Source organism: Phyllobates terribilis, unplaced genomic scaffold, assembly GCF_046119375.1.
Source record: "Phyllobates terribilis strain yellow unplaced genomic scaffold, ASM4611937v1 Scaffold_27__1_contigs__length_16484149, whole genome shotgun sequence".
NCBI lineage: Eukaryota > Metazoa > Chordata > Amphibia > Anura > Dendrobatidae > Phyllobates > Phyllobates terribilis.
In genome coordinates, this window is record NW_027362787.1 from 11,442,693 (window position 1) to 11,448,268 (window position 5,576).

Sequence of the window (5,576 nt, forward strand, 5' to 3'; positions counted from 1 at the left end):
CTTCTATCTACTGGCTAATACGGTACAAAGATAGATATTTTTCCTGTATCAATTTATTCAGTGGAATCCTGCTGTTTGTACAGATGAGTCCAGTGGGCGGTCCTACTAGTGATTGACAGCTATCTTTGCCTGCATGGTCATACAGGGAACTGTCAATCACTTAGTAGGACCGCCCACTGGACTAGTGTACATACGGCAGGACTTTTCACTGCATAAAATGCCAGTTTTGCTGACTCTCTTCCCACAGATATGTCTATCAGTCTGATCAACTTCTCTGCTCTACAACATCCCCTACAGATCTTATACCATTTCAGCATGACAGGTTCCTTTAATCACCTGCAGATGACATAAGTAGCCATGTTCTGTGTGGCTTACGGAGGGGCTTGATTGCTTGTCAGCTTCAAACAGGTTTCATTTCTTCTGATTCGTTGTAGCCGAGTTCTAAACTGTATTAAGAAATTCATTTCTCTGTTTATTTCTATTAGATGTCGGGGAAGCTTGGAACAAATGTGGAAAGTGTTCTTCAAGAAGTTGTCAGGAGGCTTCCACCGTGAGTACGGACTAATGCGGCTCTATCCATCTTCTCTTTATTAAAGGGAACCTGTCACCTTGGAAAATGCTATGTACCTGCAGGTATAGGGTTAATCTGCAGATAAATATTGTTACAATGCTGCCCGGCCGCCTTATTGATAGTGTAGGTACCGGGAGAAAATTAACTTCTTTCCTCCCTGCAGCCGCCGGCCTTCACTCATCGTTGTGCACGGAGCGGCTACAGTCTTGGATCACAGCACCTCTCGCTATATCAGGGGTGACGGCTGTAAACCCGGCCCGGATTTTGATTGACAGCTTGCTCTGCACAGATGCGCTGCAGAACCACTTAGAATCTGAGTGAAGGAGTAGTATGTTCACAGATAGAGAATATGGCTCATCCACGTGCAGTTCTGCTCCACGTCCGATTACATATTTGTGGGAGAAACCCTAGTGGCAGCCTCATATTTCTGACATGGATCCTCTAGCACTATTTGTGAAACTGCGGCTCCCAGCATAACTTGATGAGAGACCGTCAGTCTGCTGGGATCTGTAGTTTCACTACAGCAGGAGTGTCACAAGCTGCGGACCTCCGCTCACTCCAGCACTGGTCGGCATTTTCAGCACGTGAACGTACGCTATGCTTTCTGGAGACACAAGGGTGTAGATAATTTTATCAAACCCTTGACTGTAAGTTTGAACCCTAAGTGGATTATATTGTTCCCACAGTTTCAGTTTTGGACCATTTAAGGGGAATTTAAAGGGTTCTGGCCACTGATTTTCCTTAAAGGGGATCAGTATCCCTCTATGTCTTTGTATATACTTGATAAAGACCTATAACAGGTCGAAACGTTATGTGATGGCGGAATAAACTTTATCTTTTGGAATTCATCACTCTGGACTGAACGCGGTTTACTTACCTTTATCCCCTTTAACAGGATGTCTTATTTTTGTGTTTTAGTCCCAAGATTGAAAAGGGCAGCCCTCTTAAAGCCCTGCTGTTTGACTCAACGTTTGATCACTACAGAGGCGTCGTAGCAGCATCGCCCTGTGTGGAGGTGACGTGTGTAAAGGCAATAAATCGTGTCTGCCCACTCTGGCAAGTGCTATGAAGTCAATGAGGTTGGCATACTGACCCCAGAGGAAGTGGCAGCCGAAAAACGAAGTTTTTTTTAATAATTTTATTAGCCTTTCCCTCTGTCTTCACCAATCAGCCCTCTGTATTGATGATCAGATCAAAGATGTAGACAGGGATTGTCTCACGCTGCATCTCCTTCCTGATTGTATCACTGAGAAGACAGAAGCTGCCCCATCCCATTCTCCAAGAAATGCAGAACCCAATGCATCTGCTGTCCGTGATCCGCTTATTGTCAGAGGACATCATTAGGGACTGCATTTTCTCATTGCTTAAGAAATTGTTGGGGGATCCTGCTAATTGCTGAATAATAAAACTGCAGCACCGCTCCATTTAAAGCAGTGTTTCCCAAACTCCAGTCCTCATGGCCCCCAACAGGTCAGGTTTTCAGGATTTCCTCAGTGTTACACATGTGATGAAAGTATCATCAAGGAATCCGGAATTCTCTCACCTGTGCAATACTATGGAAATCCTGAAGACATGACCTGTGGGGGGCCGTGAGGACTGGAGTTTGGGAAACACTGATTTTAAAGGGACTGTCAGCACAGAATGACTGTTGAAACCAAGTACAAGCGCTCCGTGGATCACGGCGTGGGCCAATCCTTTATATACACCTTCCCACCTGCTTGTTTTACCTCTGTCTCCTTCCTTCTCTGGTTCTATGAAGCCAGAGCTGTCAATCAAAGAAGAGGAGGGTGTGGATAGAGGGAAAACAAGCAGCCGGGAAGATAGATAGATAGATAGATAGATAACATTGCAATGCAATATATTGGTAAAAGCTAAGCACATATACTAAATGAGAACAGATACTACACTTGATGTTAGCCAAAAGGCCGAGAAGCGATAACCTGAATTGGTTTTGGCCTATGACTGCACCCTGGCTTCAAGAATGCACCCATTGTAGGGATAGGGACAAAGACTCCCCTTAGGAGGACATGTTGTTCATCAATAGACATCTTAAAACCCACAACTTTACTGCTTGTTGCAGCTGCAGCCCACGCATGCATTTTTAATCTGCATGAGTCTGCCTATTTTCAAACATTCTCCCTTCCCCCCCAATGTCCCATGTACCTGCAGACAAGGGGATGGGGAGAGGATAACTAATTAGTGAACAAACAAGCGGCGGTCCACCTTCTTCCTAGTCTGCAGGCTCCCTGCAGACTGTAGCTGACTGCCGAAGCACAGCCAGATAAAGGCTAGGAGCCCATTATGACACGTGCAATGATGTTCCATTCTTCCATTCTAGCATTATTCCATTGTTCCATTGTCCCATTCTCTTGCATTATTCCATTGTTCCATTCACTCATTACATCTATTGCAAGCAATCTATCTGCCTGGGTGAAAACCAATAGGATGCTCTGATTGACAGACATAGGTAGCACTTTAAAACAACATCTCAGACCAAACTTTTTTTTATCTTTTTTTCATCCATAGATAGAAAATTAAAGAAGTCAGTGCTCTTTCAGAGGGAGCCAGCATTTCACTAAAGAAATCGCAACGGCCCCACATTTTTTTTAAATGCGTGGTACTCAGCAACACCCAACTGATGGGACAGTTGAATTAAAAGAGTAGCAGCTGATAACAAGGCCACTGATTAGGTATATGGCGTATGTGCAAAGGTGTAGCAAAGGACAAATGCATTATTGCAGCTTATCTCAGAAAGGAAGGGATAGAAAGATAGATAGATAGATTGGATGGATGGATGGATGGATGGATGGAGGGGCATATACACCTACCCAGGATGGATGGATGAATGGAAAAGCATATACATCTACCCAGGATGGATGGCTGGAGGGGCATTTACACCTACCCAGGATGGATGGATGCAGGGGCATAAACACCTACCCAGGATGCATGGATGGACGCATGGGGCTGAAGGGGGGTCAGGATGGACACATGGGGACATGGATGGACGCATGGGGCTGAAGGGGGGGCAGGCTGGACATGTGGGGACATGGATGGACGCATGGAGCTGAAGGGGGGGCAGGCTGGACATGTGGGGACATGGATGGATGCATGGGACTGAAGGGGGGGCAGGCTGGACATGTGGGGACCTGGATGGATGCATGGGGCTGAAGGGGGGGCAGGCTGGACACGTGGGTACCTGGATGGATGCATGGGGCTGAAGGGGGGGCAGGCTGGACACGTGGCGACCTGGATGGACGCATGAGGCTGAAGGGGGGGCAGGCTGGACACGTGGGGACCTGGATGGACGCATGGGGCTGAAGCGGGGCAGGCTGGACACGTGGCAACCTGGATGGACGCATGAGGCTGAAGGGGGGGCAGACTGGACACGTGGGACCTGGATGGACGCATGGGGCTGAAGGGGGGGCAGACTGGACACGTGGGACCTGGATGGACGCATGGGGCTGAAGGGGGGGCAGGCTGGACACGTGGGGACCTGGATGGACGCATGGAGGTGAAGGGGGGCAAGCTGGACACGTGGGGACCTGGATGGACGCATGGAGGTGAAGGGGGGCAAGCTGGACACGTGGGGACCTGGATAGATATATGGGGTGGGGTGGGATGCATATATGGGGGGGCTAGGATGGATATATATAAATCAAAACTGTTATATATATATGATATAGATATAGATATATATAGATATATGGGACAGAATGGATATATGAAGGGGGGCAGGCTGGACACATGGAGGCCAGGATGGATATATAGGAGGGGCATGGGTTGCAAAGGATGCTCACCAGAGGGATATATTCCTGAAAAGGAGTCAATCATAATCAGTGTCCCGGGATTACGGCTACAAAAATGAATTAAAGGGTTATTCCCATCTTCATAGATATTGTAAAAACCTGCACTTTTGCAATTTACTGCTTCTTGACATTTGCAGCCGTTCTTGAGATATTAAGACTTTTCTTTTGTTTACAGATCGTTGCCTAGGAGACCGACCACCGCTGCTGTCTCGATAGTAACCACTGTGCTAAAGTTGGCTGGGATTGGGAGGTAACAGCGCGCTCCAGCAAACCGGGCCCAGATTACTGATATATCCATTATTTGATGCATCTACCTTAAAAGCCTTGATTTGCTCGGTGATGGCAGAACACATGAGAACTATGCGGCTTTCCTTCTTTTCCTCGTCCACCGAATCCTTATCTTCAGACAGTGTCCGGTGTTGAGACGCCTTTTTCTTCTCCTCTTCTAACGTCTTCTGCTTCTGCTGAAACAGTTTCATCATCTTGTAGACCTCTCGGAGGAATTCGTCCACCTCGGCTTCCATGCTTTCTCCGTTCAGGTCAAGGAAAGCGCCGTCGATCCACCTGGAAGCGTGAGATTTTTCAAGACATATTTTGATAAATTTCATGTTTTTAGCTCATCTATTACTGTTTATTCTGCTTTTTTTCTCTTCTACATCTATGGCTATGGTTGTCCCATAAATAATGTTTAATCACCTATCCACAAGGTTGTTGATAAATGTCTGATCACTGGGAGTCTGACTGCTGCAGCCCCCAGCAGTTTTGAAAGCGGTGGTCCTAGATACAGCTTTGTGAATGAAGCATGTGTGCATCTATGGGAGTGATGGCTATGCATGCGCATGACTGCTCCCACAGACATGAATGGAGCACTGGCTATGCATGCGCACGATCACTCCATTCACACAGCAGACTTTGGAACCTCTGTCCTCAGGATTACTGGAGGACCCTGTGGTTAGAGCACCCCTACCGATCATACATTTATCTCCTATTTTGCAGAAGGGATTGTCCGGCCTTGGGGTACAAGTCTACAGTCTATGTAACTGCAGACTTTTAAATTCTCAAATTGCACGCACTGCGAGGATTTTCCGGTGCCGGGAACGGGCTGTTATGTGACCACAAGTATGTGATTTGCATACTTCAGACCACATTCCGACTAGACGTGTCTGGCTCCACTCAATGTGCTTGCATTGAGCAAGGCC

The 5,576-nt window shown here is 47.1% G+C and overlaps 1 long non-coding RNA gene and 1 pseudogene across 1 annotated transcript; one reads left to right on the top strand and one right to left on the bottom strand.

Annotated features, from left to right (window-relative positions):
* Window positions 1-484: 484 nt before the first annotated feature.
* Window positions 485-5,365, top strand: LOC141176491 (uncharacterized). Its single transcript, XR_012253172.1, has 3 exons — window positions 485-550; window positions 1,490-1,650; window positions 4,553-5,365. It is a non-coding gene; the product is annotated as an uncharacterized lncRNA (long non-coding RNA).
* LOC141178050 (U2 spliceosomal RNA) lies at window positions 2,395-2,508 on the bottom strand (annotated as a pseudogene).
* Window positions 5,366-5,576: the final 211 nt, after the last annotated feature.